The following is a 19095-nucleotide window of genomic DNA, read 5'->3' as shown; positions in this document are numbered from 1 at the left end:
TCACACTGTGTCATTATTATTCTGGTCTGTCTTTGCCATTCCTTTAGCACTGGGAGTTATGAGTTTGTCAGCATTTCCATTATTGCCTCTTATTTTCAAGGCCCCTGTCTTAGTCACTGAGAATTGGATTGTACTGGATAGAAGCCTAGAGGTAATTTCCTTTAGTGTTATAGCAGCTGCATTTTTTTTTTATGGTTGTGTGTGACTTTGCAAGTGATTTTACTATCTTTTTTTTATTAAAAAATTTATACCTAAGTCTGAACTCTTGTAACTTTTAAAAAAATTATTTCCACAGGGTACATGTCTCCCTTGGAGACTGAGAAAGTGCGAGAGGGAGAAAGTACCCCTCCAATGGGGCACAACCATGGTGTAATCCCTTTTTCTCTATTTTTCTGTCCTGTCAGAATTTGGGGATCACATGCACGACACCTACTTGAACCATGGTCAGCTGCATGGGAGTCCAGCAACGTAACCATTATGCCATCTGCTGGTCCCTCAAACTCTTAGTGTATATATAAAACTCTTATTCAAGATTGGGATATGAGTCATGTGAAGCAAAAGTTTATGAGCAATACACAACTCGTGAAAGGGTCTGCTTTGTGGTGACAGAACAGGGCATGGACAGTAAGTAGATGAGTGCGTGTAATAATCAATCGTGGTTCTGTATGGTCACACATAGTGTATATCTGGATTGTCAGTGTAAAAGAAGAGAAAACATGGTTTAGTTGTAGACATCAGGATCTTCTCATCAAATCATAGAATTTCAATATCTGAAGAGGACCTCGAATCTTATCTCATCAATCAGTTATGGACACTTAGTCTATCAATTTCACATTCCCTCTTCTGCTCTGACAGTAATATATCAATTATCTATTGCTTCATTACAAATCAACCCAGAACTTAGTGATTTAAAACAATCACTGAATAGCTCATGCTTCTGAGTATCGGCAATTTGAACTGAGCTTAGCAGGTGGTTCTTCTGTTGGCCTGACCTGGGTCACTCATGTGGCTACAGTTACCTGGCGAGTCAGTCAGAAACTGGTTGGTCATGGATGGCTACACTCACATGTCTGGTGATTAGCTATGGTGCAATGGCAACTGAGCCATGTACCTGCGGCATCCAGTAGGCTACCTCAAACTTGCTACTGGATTCTGAGTTCCAAAAGCTACAAAAGAGGGCAGCTCCCAAAGCACAAATTCTTTGCAGGTCTCTGTTCAATTCACATTTGCTAATGTGTTATTAGCCAAAGTAAATCACATGAGCAAGTTCACGTGCAAGGAAGTAAGGAGGTTAGACTTCATCTGTTGATAGAAGGGAGAACAACATAAAGTATGCATTCATTTACTTTTATTTGAAAACAAAGATCTCATCCTGGTAGCTTCAGCTGGGATCTCTGTAGTATTCAGTGTCATCTGAAAAGAGACAGAAAGGGAAATAGTCTTGGGCCTATGTTCACAAAGGACCAAAGCCTTCTAAGGGAAGTAAGAATTCATCTTAAGGAATATAAGTGTCATGAGATTGTCCAAAGACCTTGAGTCAGTGATAAGTAGTGGGGGTGTCTCAGCACAGCTCCTAAGATCTGTAATCGAAATCTGAAGAGAGAAAGCTGCAATAAAGAACAAAACAGGGTTTTAGTTTAATGGAAAATTGATGCTCACAATTTAGTGACCTGGGGGCATTTTAGTATCTCTTAACCATCAAAGAGGAGGAATGTGGACTGCCACACATAAAAGAAAGATTAGTCAAACATTTAAACCAAAAATCAATAATGATAATAATAATAAAAGTTAGTGCAGACACTGTTGGTTGTCCACCTACCATCCAGCCCCTTTCCTCTATGCTTAACCTTCATGGACTTGGACTTAGGATACAGCCTCACGGAGAAATGAATGTTTATTATTCCAAGCCAATCATGGTGATTCCATAGGCTAGAGAGAGAAAGAGGCCTAAGTGTATGTGGGGGTTCGCAGGTAGGGAGTCTTCTTGTTCTTGTAAACAGGATGACTGCAGAAATGTCTGATGCCTTTAGACTTGCTGTGTGAAGGGGTGATACCTGGACTTGTGGCATCTATTGAGGATGTTGCTGTAGAAATATGCAAATAACTTGAGTCCTTGATGATACTACTTAACTCACCTAACTCTGGGCGTCCTGTGAAATAGTAGTTCCTTATTTTTCAAGTCAGTGGAGTCAGAGTTTCTCTTTCTTGCTACCAAATACATTCCTAACTGATGTATAGGTTGAAGCTGGCTTGTTTACTTTTTAATTAGAAAATGTGAGTTAAAACTCTTCATTCCAGCTAAATAAAGGATTTATTGTCATGAATAAAACAGGTTAAAAACACTAAGATTTAAGTGACCACATTTATTTTTAAAAATCTGATCTTGATCTATTGCCACTCTTTTTTAAAATTAAGCTCTTCTCTTGGCAATATGTTGCCAAATTAACTCAGCTTTGCGAGCAACCAAAAGTACTAAAGAAGACTACCTTGGAGCATTTTTCTCTAGACTCCAACTAGGTTCTGCTGTAGTAGAATCGTTTAACTCTGTATGTTCAGAATTTCCCGAAGCATCCCTTTTGCCTATGGGTTGGTGACAGTGATGCAGCTTAAATTCATTGAGAAGTTCAGAGTGAAGACCCTCTGAGTTGGATTTGTTGTTTTCTTTTTCCTAGTTTAGAGGTGGCTCCAGAAGCCCCAGCTTGGAGATCTATGTTCATGGTTCACCAGAAGCTTCATGGTACAGAATATGCCAAGCATAAAGGAGACCAATGCCAAAATTTAACAGTTTTCAATGAGTTCTGAAAAACAACAACTATCATTTGCTGAGCATCTACTACTTGTAGGTGTTGTTCTAGGTATCTACGCATACTATGTCTTAATCCTTCCAATTACCTTTTGAGTTGGTACTATTAACTTCCCCATTTTACAGATGTGAAAATTGAATTTTGGCATAACTGCAAGGCTTCAAATTCAAACACTTTGTACCAGGCTTTTAGCTACTACACCCCACTGCCTCTTACAAAATGTTCTAAACATCCATGTGGGTCACACAGTGTTTTCTGTTTCTCTGTGGGAGGATCTACATAAAGAGCAGAACTATAATCAGGAAGTGGCTTGGTAGGTATTGTGTCAGAGCAAGTAGAATCAGTGATATAAATTAAAAGGTTAATGACAGGACCCACTACTGGGTCAAAATATACCCACTGCCATGATAGGACAATTGTATTGGGGGGTCATAGGCTCCTTCCTCTGGGGTTGCCAACTTCTGCCTCTAAGCTTGTATTTCCTTTTTAATTGTTTCTGGAATGGCAATTACCCTTCTATTGATTCCTCCCTTCTTTTACAGAGTAATACCTACAATTGTGTTCTTGTTCTTCCTGTTTTGGCCTAGCCAATATTTGGTGTTTAAGATGACTGTGATTTACTATACTTCTATGACTATTGGCTTAATTAGTCAAAGACGAAAGAGCTCTGAGCGATACCATGCCATCTTCCTTTCCCTTATTTCTAGTCTAAGTCCTGAGAATTTTATGCCACCACTGCCATCTCTGTTGTAGTAACCGAAACTAACTTGATTAAAATGAGACCTTCGTAGTCTTCCTACCTAAAACTTTCTTCTTTCCTGCCCAGCTAATACACACATGCTGCCACCTAGAGAAAGCCCTGCTATTCACCTACCTCTTAGGTAGCTCCCTTTGACTTCAAAATAAAACCCAAGATCCCTAGTGTGGCATTCTAGGCCCTTCATGATCTGGCCACACACTTACCAATGTTCTTGCCTTCCAGGAATTCTCCATCCTTCAGCCCCAGTGCCTTTGCTTGTGCTAGTCCTGTCACCTAGAATGTCCTTTCCTCACGTTTCTGCCTGAGTCATTTTTCTATTAAGGATACCTACTCCTTTTGTTTTTAATTCATGATATAGTGTGTGCGTGCATGCTAGAAAGTGAGTGAGATGGAGAGAGAGAGAGGGAGAAGCACTCTCCAAGGACTTGGTCACAGTGCAGTCACCCTCCTCCTGTCCTCCAGCCTGCCAGCATCCTGGGCACATGGGCACATACCCAGCATGTTTTCAGGCCAACTCCCAGGGATTTAAATTGCTGGACATATGGCTTCTAGCTCTCCAGTCTAGTACACTCCTGATTGCACCACAGAGGCTGGGCCGAAGCTACCTACTTCCATGGGCTCCTTGATTACTCCTCTCTCCTCTGTTAAAATGATTCCTACTCTCCTCCAATGTGTCCCATGGAGCCAGGGAGCAGGGTGCAGTCTAGCTTCTTTATGTTTAGCTCAGTGGCGGTAGAAAAATCATGGGCTCTGGAGTCTAGCGCCTGGGGATGCCCCAGCCCTGACCTCTGGCTGCCTATTAGAACGCCTGTTCTGCTATTCCGTAATTATCCATTTACCCGCCTGTTTCTCCACTTGGTTATGGCCCAACTTTAGGTTTGCGTCTGATCACTTGGCAAGGTTCATGGCACTGGAAGCACCTTGTAACTGTTTCCTGAAGAGTCAGAGAGTGAACTCATTAATCCCAATTGCTCTTCTTCCACATGATGTGACCTCGGGAACATTACATAACCTGCCTGTGACTTTGCTTCCTTACTTATAAATTGGGGTCACAACACCTACTTGGAGAGGTTATTGAGGCAATGTATAAGGGAGCTTCAAAAGTTCATGGGAGGCATATTAAGAAAAATGCATGGATTTCAAATGTTTTCACAGCAAAATAAAATTGTACTTTAATTCCATTTTCCATGAAATTTTTGAAGTCTCGTATGTTTAAAAAAGAGAGAATAAATTTTAAAAAGGGAATGAATATGAGGGAAGGTCCCTGTCACCTGAGTAATGAAAAACAAGTTACATAACAGTGATAGCAGTAATAAGAGCCATAACATTCCCAATAGTTGTCACCTGCTAAGCATTTTACACCCTTAGCCCAGGAACTTTTTGAGGAAGGGGTTACTGTGCTTGTCATACAAATAACAGAACTGAGACTCAGGGAGTGAAGTATGAGCCCAAGCGGTGGAGCTAGGATGCAGAGCAAGCCTCAGAGGCTAAGAATTGACATCTCTGAGCCCCTCTCAGGGTGTGCTGGCAGCTGGCTCCTCGGCAGAGTCGGCAGGAGACTTGGTCGCTGCTGTCCTCAGTTGATGCTACTCTTAATAACCTTGAGGAGGGCAGGCCCAGTGGCTACTGCAAAGAGCAGAGGACACCACAGCAGACACCCAAAGAGCTGGTGCAGAGCAGGAAAGAGGAAACAGGTTTCAGTTTGGGAAGTGCAAACCAAGCTAGCCACAGGGAGCTAATCCACAGGGAGGACAGGGAGGTCAGGGGAGAAGGGGAAAGGAGAGCTGGATGCTGACAGGCAGCGAGGCTAGGTGATGGACAGTAACTGAGCGCCTGCTCTGTAACGTGACGAGGCGCAGTGAGGCCAAGGCTATTCTGGGCAGCACTCACTGGAGCTGTCGACGTGCAAAAAGGCCCTGCTCCCTGCTTCATGTGCACAGGGGAAAGGCCAGATAAGAGGTCCAGTGCATGTGTGTGGCATGTGCACAGTGCATGCATGTAGACATACATGCATGTGTGTACATACGCACAGACACACACACTGTATACTGATCCCCATGTCACTCCTGTGAACTTGTTAGCTATCTTTCTAAATTTTAGCTATATATTTCCTAGTGTCTTTAAGTGAAATTGTGAGGATATTGTGTTTATAGAATATTGGGTTGGGGCCAGGTATGGTGGTTAAGATGGTAGACCCCCACGTGGTTTACCGTGGTTTGAGTCCCAGACCTGGCGGCTTGATTTCTTACTTTCCCTTTCTCTCTCTCTCTCTCCGTCTCTCTGGTCAAATAAAAAAATAATAATAAATAAAAATTAAATTAATAATCCTAAAAAAAGCAAAAAAAGAAAATTGGGTATAGATGGAAGTGGATAGGGAGTCAGCAGATAAGGATATGAAAAAAAGTAGCATTTCCACACACATCTCTCTTCAACTCTTTCTCTTTGAGTCCATCTAGAAACAATGTTGCTTAAAAGCAGGAGCCGAGTTTACATACTGCTGGCCCCTTTAATACCTATGTAAACTTACTTATTGTACCATATCTGAGTGTATTTCTTCACTGTGAAGTGGGAAAGTCATAACACCTACTCATGGGGTTACAGAGAAGATGAAATGCAAAACTCTGTTCTTGTACAAGTCAGTCCTTTGTAAGCAAAGATCATTTGTCCCTTTAAATCTGCCCAGGGGTTAACAGTAGTGTATTCACAATTTGTCTGTATCCTGCTTATTCAGATGCCTTGGGATTTTGATAAACCATACATTGCAAAGATTTACAAATTCATGGTTAAAAAAAAAAAAGTCAGTTAAAGGGTTTGTCTCTAGAGCTCATAAAGTGATCCAATCTCTAGGAAGCTAGGTTCAGAGATACACAGGCATTAGAGCCACATCTCTATGGACTTCTGGGGCCCTTTGAGGCCTGGCACCATCAGAAGGATCCTTACATGTGGATATCTTGGCGGGTAAAGCTCAGTGGTTCTTTTGCCATTCCCCAAAATTGGCCAACTGCCATGCCTCCTAAAGCTTAGTAGTACTGTTCAAATATGCCTGGGTCTCCCCCGGGATAGATCATGGCTGTGGGCTTGCCCATGATAAAGTGAGGGGGAAATCAGCTGAGAGTCTCTGGGAGTTTCAACATTGTCCTCCTTTACTTGGAGATTTATCCTGTGCCTGCCAGAAATAGAAGGATGGTTCTGGGCACTCTCAGCTGCTGCTTCCCAGGAAAGAGAAGGGACAGTTCAGGTTTTCTTTTCTTTTTTTCCAATTTTATATTTTCTTATTTGCACTTAATTGTCATATATCTTTATGGCGTACATGGTTTTTCAAAGCACGCATACACCGTGTGATAGCCAGACAAGGATATGACCATATACATCCTTTTCAACAAAGAACCTTTTATTCTCATGTCTGTTAAATGCTTTTTTTTTCCTGAACATCTCCCACCCACCCTCCACTGTCCACTCCTCTCCCATATAGTCTCTGGTGTCCACACCTGCCCTCCCTACTAATATTATGTCTTGGAATCCATAAGGGCATCTCTGGTTTTCTAGCCAGAATGACGCTCTGGGTCACCCAGCCCATCCTCTGGAAGACTCAAGAGCTAACATTGTCTGTCTGTGATCCCTTGGCAAAGTCAGTGGTAGTTAATCCCTCCTGACACATTGACCTGTCTGCCAGGGCCTCCCTACTGCAAAGTTCTGGGTGAACAGGATACCTCCAGGAATGTGGGAGACAGAAATCACATTTTTTTTTTCCAAATCCAAGCAAGGAAAATAAGAAAGAAGCAAATTATCTATCATTACCCTCTATCCACAGAACCCACTAAGCAAAATCCTGAGGAGGCCAGGTATGATCTTGCTCTTGATTCATGAACCTGAATTTGTCCTTGAAGCATTCGATTCATTCAATTAGTAAAATGCTTACATGCTCTGTTTTTTCTTTATAATAAACACATTAATTTCCCCCATAAAGTGCCCTAAATGACTATGCTTTTGAGTGGAGTCTCTTTATGGGTGATTTTTATGCACACTAGAATGTCTGTAGTCAAGTGGCCCCTTTTAAAATGTTTCCTGCTAAAAGTTATAATGGAAACTTGATTGATAAGTAGGTTAGATAGAGTCTATCCTCCTCTTACCCTTTGCCATTGATCTGGTAGGCCTGCTTGAGAAGTTGCCCTATACACTGTTTTAAAACTTCTCCTTTTTTTTTTTTTTTTTTTTAAATTGCCAGAGGGCATGTGCACTTGCCAGAGAGAGAGGGAGACACAGAAAGCAAGAGAGAGAACACCCGCAAAGGGCATGGTCACACTGTAATCTCTGCTCTTGCATTTCTCCGTCCTATCAGGATTAAGGGCGTGCACGCACATACACACAGTGTTTTGTTCAAGTCCTAGGGGCCGAGAGATCAGCCGGCTTTCTCTGCACAGTGTTTAACCTCTATGCTACCGAGCCAGACCTCTTTGTTTATTTCATACTGATAGAGATGCTGGAATGTTTGCCAGTTTTCAAGGAAACCAGTGGGAAAAGCAGAGTTGCTACAGCTCTGTAGCAGTGTTAAAAGGTATGTAGGAGGGACCAGCAGATGGCGCACTAGTTGTGTTGCTGAACTCCTACATGGCTGACAAACGGTTCAAGTCCCAGACCCAGTGACTTAAAACTCATATGGGACACATGTGCATGCGTGCCCAAGATCTCCAAAGGAGAATAGAGGAAAACAGATTGTGGTGTGACCATCCCCCCAGGGGGTGATTTCTCACTTTTTGTCTCTCTGTCTCTCTGTCTTTCCAGTGAGTGCATGTGCCCTATAGCAAAAACCTCTAAAAAAAAAGTGTGTAGGAGATACAGAGTTAGGAGGTAGGCCCCATATAGCCGGTAAACTTGACATCTCTGAGTAGCACCTACCCATATGAGCTACGTGAACTAAGTAAGTCTTATAACCTCTCTGGAGATCAATTTCTTTCGTTAGGCAGTGAGGATATTTATAGCTGCCCTACTCACCTTGTATAGTTGTGGGGATAAAATAGTATAATACGTGGCAAAGGGCTTTGTAGGTGCAACAAGAGATACGGATGCAAGAGGTAATTAGTATGCTATTATGGCTGCCTGCCCTTCACTGGAGCTAGTTTGGAGAATTTTATTTTCCCTGGTGAAAACTTTGTTTCCAAGTTAAAATGGTTAAATTCCTTCAAGTTCTATGGGACAAAACCATCGATCTTCTGGTGTTCCTCACAATGGAACAGCATCTCCTGGAAACAAAGCTGAATCTTATCTGTGTACCCACAGTACAGAAAGATGTTTCTAGACATTATGTCCTTGGATTTGGAAATGATTGCCCAAAAAAGTCTTTTCCTCCTACACAGTTCTGCAGAGCTATCCTGCACCCACACGGGCTGGCCAGTGTGAACTCAGGCTCTCTTTGTAGAACACCAGACACCAGACTTGCTGTGGTTGAAGAATATTTTGGGAAAAATGCAAAGACTTGAGGGGATGGAGCTGAGAGGACTTCACTATTCTGACTAGTTTATTCATAGAATCATAAATTCTAAAGTTAGAAAGTTATCTAGGCCAAACTATTTTAAGATAAGGATAATATGGCTCAGAATAGGTTAAGTAAGCAAAATAGATTAAGTAACAGGTTAAGTAGTTCTGAAAAACTGGGTTTTTCTGATTTCCAGGTCATTTCTCTTCCTTTGAAATTATTAGTAACACTAATAACAGGAAAATCCACAATAACATTTATTGTTCATTAAACAATGAGTATATGTCAGACATCGTGCAAAGTTATTTTCATATATTCACTCATTTAACTACTGCAACAAACCAACCAGAAAGATATTATCCCCATTTACAGATGGCAAAAATGAAGCTCAGAGTCATATCCGTCCACATTATAGGGAGCAAGAATATATGTTATGCTGCTATTACTTACACACAACATTATACCTACACTTTTTAAAAATGTAGAGGTAAAGAGTCACTCTTCATCCTAATAGCAGTCCTAGAAAATATGCTCTGAATTGAACTGTCAAAACTCATCCTGGGGACCAGCAGGTGGCGTAATAGTTACGTCGCTGGCCTTCCATACAGTCTACCCAGGGCCTAAAAGATCTCACACTGGAAGCGTGTGTGTGCATGCCCAAAAATCCTGAGAGGAAAATGGAGGAGAAGGGATTGCGATGTGGCCATCCCCTCAGGATACGTGTGTGTGTGTGTGATTTCTCACTTTCTCTGTCTCTGTCTCTCTGGCACGTGCACAGGTCCTATAGCAAAAATATCTAAAAAAACAAAACCAAAAAAAACAAAAACCAAAAAACCAAAATGAAAAACCTAACTTATCCTGAAGTACAGCCTGACTTTATGTTGACGGGTTAACTGGAAAGGAGGATGTGGACTTCAACGCCCTTCCGCATGCCAAGCCTTTAGAGTTCAGACATGAGATGAGTCATAAGAGAAATCTGCAGGCATTTAGCCACAATAGAAATACTAATTTCCCCAACTCCTAGGAAGTAAAACATCAAGCCCAACTATTTTTATGTGCTAAGAATGTTAAAAGCATTTTTAGTCTTAGTATTGCTTTTAACATAATTAAACCAACCTTTGCTGCCCCTGCTGAGGTTTCATTCTAAAGAGCCTACACGAGGCTTTTTCTCCTCTTGCTTAATGGCAGTTGTGATGAGAAACGCAGTAGGCCTAGGATTGTCAGCTGCCAAAATAAAATTGCCTGCTCTTTTATCTCGATATCCTATTTTGCCAACTTTCACTAAAAAGCATACCTCTTCTATTAAGATTTTCCACATCCTGGTACAAGTTACAGAGCTCGAATTTTAAGACACTGAATGTGAACTTAATTATAATTCAAGAGATCAAAGAATATTTTTCATTCTCTATCATCCACCAAAATGTTATCTCAACATTAACCAATGAGAGGAATGGGTATCTCTGAAACACCAGAATAAGTTGCTGAAATTTCTCTGGTACAAAATAAAAGAGAGAGAGGATAGCAGTTTCTAAAATCAGCTAATGTTCTTTAAGTCCAAGTAGAAACTAGATGAAACTTGACAATAGAAAAAGGAAAAAAAAAAAAAAAAGAAACAACTCAGGAGAACAATTCCACGGTTCAGTATGGGCTGTTACTGGAATGCAGAGTGTAACATGATTGGGAAAGACAATCATGAATTAGCAGGCCAACAGGAGATGCAGAGGTTAGGATGGCTGGATTCCACATGACTGACTGCAGTTTGTACTCCAGACCCAGCAACTTGAAAAACACACTGGGCAAGTGTGCATGCATGTACATGTCATGTACATCCCAAGAACAGAATGGAGAAGAAAAGATTGTAGTGTGGCCATCCCCTAGGGGGTGATTTCTCACTTCCCTTCTCTCTGTCTCTCCCTTGAGTGCATGTGCCCTATAGCAAAACTAAAATAAATAAAAATAAAGGAAGAACGAGCTGTCAAATGTGGGACCACACTGTCATTTCTGCTTTTGTTATCTCTTCCATCCTATGGTTCATGCTTTCACGTAGCTGTTCTTGATCACCATTTGCCCTTGGTTGCCATTTCTGTACTTAGCACTTGAGTTTGTTACCTGAGAGGCCCTGGGAATCCAAAACTGAAGTTTCAATAGTCTATGCCCTTGAGAAACTGTCTATTGGTGGAAACAGACACTACAGGAACTACTGTGATAAGATGTAATATCTGCCACAAGGGAGAAAGCAGAATGGAGTAGAGTTCAGACTGAATAGCTTTCGAGATTTAGGAATGAATTTGCTGAGGAGGTAATGCTGGACCTTAAATGCCAACTGTCAGTTATCCAGTGAGAAAAAGGAGACGAGGTACCCCAGATAATGGGGATGGTGAGTGCAAAAGGCAAAAATATGTAAAACACTAGGATGAATTTAGGATAGTGATACTGGTACAGAGGAAATGAGAGGAAGAAAAGCTAAGCCAATAGGCTGGGGACATAGTTTGAAGGACCTTCTACTCTGGAATAGGAATTGGAAAGTACAGGTAACTGGGAACTGGAGAAGAGCATCAGGGAAGGGCCTGGCCTGTTCACATGCTCACATGATGTTAGAGAACTTGGCTAGAAGTATTAAGGGTAAGTAAAAGAAGAAAGGATGGAAGCAGAGACCAACAGAAATTACGGGGTTATAGAGCTACCCTTATGAATTAGGATTATCCAGAGAAACAACCAATAGGATGTATGCATACACATACACACATGCACACGCTAGAGAAAGAGAGTGGGAGACAGAGACAGAGAGAAATGATAAAGTATTGTGTCTTATGATTATGGAGGTTGAGAAGTCCAGATCCAGGACAGCGGATGGTGTAAGTAACTGTTCAAGTACAACCAGATCCCACATGGCTGACCACTGTTCAAATCTCAACTCTGGAAACTCAAACAACACACAGGGCACATGTGCAGGTGTGATTTGGGGCACATAGGCATATGTGCCCCAAATCCCAACAAGATGGAGAAATAGAGGAGAAAAGACATGCCCCAGAGGGAGGCTCCTTCTCTCTCTCTCTGGCCAGCTCATGTGCCCTCTAGCCAAAAGAAAAGAAAAGGAGTGAATGAAAATGGAAAGACTGAAGACATAGAGGAAAAAAGGATCCTGGGGTGGGCTGGCATCGGAGATGGGATCAAGCAAAGAGCTTGGTGATGTGAGTCAGCCTCTAAAGATCATACGCACATTTTGAATTCAAATGTTCACTTTATAATATTTCACAAAGGGTCCCCTCAAGGCTTCTATTTAGAAACTACATAATAAATATTTGTGGATGATTACATAAAGTAGAATTATATTAATGTAATCAACCTTTTGTGCCCAAATTTGCAGCTGCTCTAAAGGTCAGTTCTAGAACATGCTACATAATAAGACTAGGTAGGCCATGTACTGTGAGAGAACAGAGGCCCTAGAGAAAAAATAGTCCAAAGCCCTCACTTTGCCAAGGAGGAGCTGAAACCCAGAGAGGACGAGTAAATTATCAGGGACTGCACAGCAACCAATGAGAGCAAATTTGTACCTGGGCCCTGAATCTTCAGACTCCTGGGCCAGACCTTGCAAACCTCACATTTTATTTTTTGCTGTATAAGCAGCACACCAATATGTGATTAGATAGAACCTTCAAATTACCTTGAAAAGTTATTACAGTGATTATCTAAAAGATAGTGTGTTTCAGGCCAGCTAATGGCATGGTGGTTAAGGCGGCTGGTTCCCACATGGCTGATTGTGTGGTTAGGGTCCAGGATCCCGTGTCTTGAAAAACACTCCAGACTCGTGTGTGCCCAAATCCCAAAAGGAGGGAAAAATAGAGAAGGGATTTCAGCATGACTATTTCCCATGGAGAGTTGCTTTCTCTTCCCTCTCCCTGTGTCTCGGTTTTTCTCTGGAGAGCACATGGCATCCTCTAACAAAACTTAAAAAAAAAAAAAGAAAAGAAAAAGAAAAGAAAAAGAAAAAAAAGAAAAAGATAATTTGTGTCAAGTACCTCATGCAGTACCTGGACCACATAGATGTTCAAAAGGTGGCTGTCCACCATGTGACTCCACAAGTAAAGATGTATGTGTGTGTGTGCACATGCACAAGCATCCCCCTGCATCAAGTTTGCATTTTCCCAGGCTAGTTCCATCACATTCTACTCAGACACACGGGGAAGCCTCTTTGATCACTTTAAAAAGCTATTTAGCAGTCAGAGATTTAATGAGTGCAACTTGAAATAGAAAAGTTTCACCATGGCTTCTGGAATTGCTATACATGGAGTTTGCTGACAAAAATCCATGATTTGCATCTGTAAGATTTCAGAGTCTGGACGAAGAACAGTGTTTCCCCAAGTGTAGTCTGAGAAACTACTGCCTGAACCTGGCAAATTCACCAGAGTCAGTAACACTTCCCTGGCCCAGCCTTGCTGGCGCAGTCAGTAGCTTCCTAGACTGCAGAGCTGGAAGCCACATGCCGACCCTAGCTCAAGGTTCCAAGCCATGGTCATTAGACCCAAGGCACACAGAGTATGTGCATGTGTGTCCTAGATCCTGACTGGCTGGAGGACTGGAAGAAGGGGATCACAGCATCACCGAACTCTGTGGAGGGTAGATCTCTTTCTCTCTCTCTCTCTCCCTCTCCCTGCTCTATCATAAACAGGAAGCAATAGAAATATTTCCATGCCTTACCTCACCCCACTAAGAGGGCAGGGTGGTTACTCCACCAGTCCTCCTCCATTTTCTCCACAATAGGCCTTCTGCAGTCTCTCTCCTGAGAAGGGCACAGCGAGCTCCCTCACTCGCTCATGAGCCTGAGCAGAAGACAAAGGTCAGTTACCTCAGAGATTTAGCTATGAGAGTATGTAGTCTAAAACTCCCTGAGTTCCCTTCTGCCTCCACAAAAATTCATTTGTTCATTATACTCCTTATATTTCTTCCCTGCTCCTGCCCAGGGCCAGGAGAAATTCAGATATTCCGACAAAGCCTCCGTACTTCCCTCGTTTGGTACAGGACTTGCTTCGGGCTTCATTTCCTTTTCTCTGCTTGCTTCATACTCTGGCTTGTATGGAACACTTTCCTTTCTTTTTAAGTAACAGCTTTAACCCTGTTGACATCACTCCCAAATTCCTCTTCCTTTCAGACTTTCATTTAGCTTCTCCTCAAAATGTCATCTTTGGATCAGTCTTTTTAGTGTCAAGGTCAATAGCCAAGGGCGACAGAAGTCCTACTCTTGGAGTCATCCAAGGGCCAGATTTAGGTCAGGCCAAGAGGCTAAGGGAGGTGCAGTATCTTCAAATACCTAAATTCTGTCTCTGTAGCAGTCATTGCCAGTGTCTTCACACACATGCACACATACACACAGGTGCACCCCCATCCCTTGGATCTGAAGTTCTAAATATCAGCATCTCTGTGCCTGAGGACTTTTACTCCTTCCTTTGCTCAGAAGTACCAGGGCCCCCAGAGCTGCTCTCAACAAAGAGTGATGAGAGGCTATATAAATACCCCAGCCCCTTGGCCCCTCAAGTGGTATAATTCTGAAGAGTATTATTTCATTCCATGGTTTCCCATGGGTTAGATCTAGTCACCCACTGGGGCAGCTGGTTTAACAATTCAGGCATTACTGACTGCCTTCCCTTCTCTGTTACTTTCCCACTACCCTGCCAGTGGTCCCTGCATCTTCTAAATGAATCACTTGTAGTCAGATCGCTTTCTCAGAGTCTGCTTCTGGGGAATCCAAACTAAGACAGATTCAATTTTTTCCTTGGTTGAGACTAGATAGGGCAAGGAAAGAAGCTAGGGTAACATTTAAGGAGGCACTCACCCTCAGGGTAGCACAACTGCCAGCCCAGCATTCACATGGCCCTGAGAGTGAGTGCCTCCTTAAATATGAAGGCCTAGGCAACTCAGAGAATTTGTTAATATTGTCTATAAAAGTCTCAGCAGTATAGGTTGTTTGACCATGCTTTTGTTTTTGCTTTGTTTTGTTTTTCCTGGTTCACCTTAAATATCTCCTTCATAAAAGTCAATGGTGTCATTCAGAAGGTAAAACTTCATACACATCTTCCACTAAAATGAAAGCCTAACGCTAGGTTACCAGTGATGTGTGTGATGTTTTTGTTTTTAGTTTTGGGTTTTGTCCCTGGTGTTAGAACAGTATGTTAGTTCAAAACAATGACTCAACAGACCACTAAAATCAGGTTGGGTGGAAATTATAAATTCCTTTCCCAGCATCAGTTTCTCATCTGTAGACTGGGAAGAATAATACCATCCCTCTTAATACTCATAAAATCTCTTGGAGGAAGAGTGGAGGAAAAAAAGTGACAAGGTTTTCCATTTTCACAGCATATCACTTTAAAGCAGTAAGCAGATATCAAACCATTTGATATAAAAGTAAATAAAAGATGATAACAATAGTGTTAGAGTTAACAGAGGTGGAAGTTCTAGGAATAGGTAGGCCTCTCCTGTATTGTTTGGACCTCAGGTTGGACATCCTTCACAGAGCTGGCATGTTTGCTGTGTGCCAGGCCACTGGGCAGAGTTTCTAGGAGCCCTCCTCCACTCTGAGTCGTCTCAGAGATGATCTCATTCACCTCCCACCCTGGGCTGGGCTATCCAGCCTGTGACTGAATATTCCACAGCTAGCTTTGGATTGTGGGGGCTGAGGCTGAGGCTGAGGCTGAGGCTGAGGCTAGGGCTGGAAGGTTCCTGCCCCAGCTAGTGCAACCAGGCAGCATATCCAGGAGAAAGCTTCAGGCTCCAAATCAGAAAGCACAGATGCCTGCACAAAGCTTGGAGGGGCCAACAGTGGAAACACATGTTGGGGGTACACAATCAAGAGATGGGAGTTAAAGAGGGAAGAGATCACAGCAAACAGAGATAAAGAACAGAGCCAGGGAATAAAGCAGGATCAGGGGATGTAAGCGAGAGATGATCCCCATGGGATCTTTTCAAATATCTGTAGGGTTTACAGAATGTAGGGGTGATGTAACCTAAAGAGCCACCTGGTTTGGGGCCAGCAGGTGATATGGTGGTTAAGGCACTGGATTCCCACATGATTGACTGTGGTCTGAGTGTCAGACATGGCTGCTTGAAAACCCTGAGAAGAGAATGGAGGAGAAGAGACTGCAGCATGGCCATCCACCCTGAAGAATGCTATCTCACTTTCCCTCTCTCTTTCTCTAGCCAGCACCTGTGCTCTATGGAAAAAAACTAAAAAAAAAAAAAAAAAAAAAAGTGCAAGTTGACCTATTTCAAGGCCCCTCCCCTTCCCAGGATTATTTTACTGTAAACAGGATTAGCTGCTATCATGGTACAACACTGAGCCTTATAGACAGCAGTGGCTTTCAGTCTGGGTGCTGTGAATACAGGTTGTAAGGTTTACATACAACAAAAATGCATCCCAAAGGGGGGAGGAGGGAAGAAGACTGAAATCCAGCCCACACGTGGATCTCCAGGATGTGCCCAGGTGTGGGGCTGTGCCTGCTTAGAAGGAAAAGGAGGCTCATTCTAGATGCAAAGGCATGAACGCAGCTGCTTCCCTTACAAAGCCCCAATACAGGACTACAGGGGGCCTGGCCCTATCCTTGCATGCTATGGGGTCCAGAAACCTGATTCAATTTAATTTATAAAGCACTTTAAACTGAATTTAAAAGTATGATCATGAGCCAGCTGGTGGTGTGGAGGTTAGGTGGCCAGATCCCACATGGCCAACAGTGCTATCTGAGTCCCAGACACAGAGGCTTGAAAAACTTGTTTACACTGGGTATGTGTGCGTGTGTGCCCAAAATCCCAAGAAGAGAATGGAGAAGGGATAGCAGTGTGACTATTCTTCTCCAGGGGGTGCTTCCTTCTCTCTCTGTTTTTGTCCAGTGAGTACATGCATCATATGGCAAAATTAAAATAATAAAATCATAGTATATTCACCCAATGCACTAAAAAAGAAAGTTTAAAATTATTTGAACACTATCAAATCAGGTTATCATATTTTGTAAGAAAAATCTTGTAATAAAGTTTCTCACCATCTCTAAGGACATATTTGAACTCTTTCTTTATTTTATTTTATTTTATTTTTTTGAGAAGTTTTTGCTATAGGGCAAGTGCGCTCACCAGAGAGACAGAGACAGACAGAAAGCGAGAAATCGCCACCACCCTCCTCCCCCAGAGTGGATGGCCACACTGTAATTCCTTCTCCTCCATTCTCTTCTCTGGATCTTGAGCACACACCCACACATGCCCGGCATGAGTTTAAGCCACCAGGTTCGGAACTTGAGCTGCAGTGGACTACATGGGAGTTCAGCAACATAGCCATTATGCCAACTGCTGGTCCCCATATCTGAACTCTTTGTCAATGTGTTATTTATTTTGATAGTTATGGATCTGCACTGAACCTTTAATGAAATTAGACCTGCAAGTAATTGAGCAGTGCTCTGGGAGTGGTCTGCATGGAGTTGGATAAAGGAACCCCGGAGCCCAAGCTGGTTACTGTGTCTCCATCACCTTGGGGATGAGAACAGAGGCAATGTGGTGGATGGTGATGCTCATTTGTTTTCCCATGGTAAGGGGACTCCTAGCATGGAGACAAAGGCCTCAGACTTCACAGCCAATACCATTTTACATTTAGCTCATGCAAAAATTTACATCTTTTTGATCTAACTCTATATTCACAGAATTGAATTTGCAAGAGCTACCATAACAAAGTACTTCCCCATCAAAAAAAGTCCCACTGAGTGATTGGAACAACAGAAATTTATTGTCTCACAGTTTTTTTTTTTTTTTTTTTTGGAGAGGTTTTCGCTATAGGGCACGTGTGCTCGCCAGACAGAGAGAGACATACAGACAGAAAGCGAGAAATCACCCCCCAGGGGTGATGGTCACGCCGCAATCCCTTCTCCTCCATTCTCCTCTTGGGATCTTGGGCACACACGCACACGCACCCGGTGTGAGTTTTAAGCCACCGGGTCTGGGATGCGAACCACGGTCGACTACGTGGGAGCCCAGAGACATAGCCATTACGCTAACTGCTGGTTCCCTTGTCTCACAGTTCTGAGGGTCCGGAGGTCCAAAATCCAGTTGTCAACAGGGTTAGTTCCTTCTGAGGGCTGTGAAGAAAAGATATGTTCCAGGAATCTCTTCTCATCTTGTAGACAGCTGCCATCTCCTTGTCTCTTTACATCACCTTTCCTCTAGATGTGTCTGACTCTGTTCAAATTGTCCTTTTTTGTAAAGATCAGCCCTATTGGATGAAGGCCTATCCTAATGATCTTATTTAACTTGATTGCCTCTATAAAGCCCCTTCTCCAAATAAGTTCACATTCTCAGGTATTGGGGGTTAGGAGTCCAACACATTTTTTTAGGGGAGGGACATGATTCGACTCCTAACAGTTGCCAAAGAATCCTCTGAGATAATTTGGCTTCCCTGAAGATTTTCTGTTCATGGAGTGAATATGAAAACCAGCAATTGGAGAATTTCTCGAAGCCAGTGAATGTCGTCTGTAGGTAAACATAGTTAAAAATAAACCCTCCTGCCAACCAAGAAAATCTCTCCACAAAAGTAGAGAAGAAATGAGAGTCTTATTATCAAATAATCATTAAACTAGAATGTGATGTGAATTACAGATAATCTGCTAAAAAGATTGCCAAAACTGAAAGAAATTTCATCCTTTCATATAGTTAGACAAACGCAGCCCATTCCACTCATGTTTTCAAGATAAACAATAACTATTTCTACATAAGAGGACTTTGTACCATTTGCCTTCACAGTTTATTATAAACTCACCTGGTAACTGGAGTGACCACTTTCTTTCTCACCTCCTCTGAGAAGTGCGTAAACCTCTTTAAAAGATAAATAAATTTCTTGCCAGCTTTTTATGAAATGCTTTTCTCAAGGACTTGGGAGCCACACTTTTTTTTTTTAATGCTTAAATATACTGTGGTACATTTATTTATTGCATTTTCTTTATTATTATTATTTATACATTCAATTGTTATACATCATTTAGATTTTAAAGAGACTTTACCCAGCATGATATCTTTATTTTCTCCCCAATTTT

General features: G+C 42.2%; 1 long non-coding RNA gene across 1 annotated transcript; it reads right to left on the bottom strand.

Annotated features, from left to right (window-relative positions):
• Positions 1–1550: 1550 nt before the first annotated feature.
• Positions 1551–18881, bottom strand: LOC102484416 (uncharacterized). Its single transcript, XR_336406.2, has 3 exons — positions 18822–18881; positions 13736–13857; positions 1551–1607 (listed from the first exon to the last, which is right to left on the bottom strand). It is a non-coding gene; the product is annotated as an uncharacterized LOC102484416 (long non-coding RNA).
• Between the last annotated feature and the right edge of the window lie 214 nt (positions 18882–19095).

This window comes from Tupaia chinensis, unplaced genomic scaffold, assembly GCF_000334495.1.
Source record: "Tupaia chinensis unplaced genomic scaffold, TupChi_1.0 Scaffold138407_1, whole genome shotgun sequence".
NCBI classification, from domain to species: Eukaryota; Metazoa; Chordata; class Mammalia; order Scandentia; family Tupaiidae; genus Tupaia; species Tupaia belangeri.
Note: the sequence above shows the minus strand (reverse complement) of the source record. Positions and strands in the feature narration are given on the sequence as shown.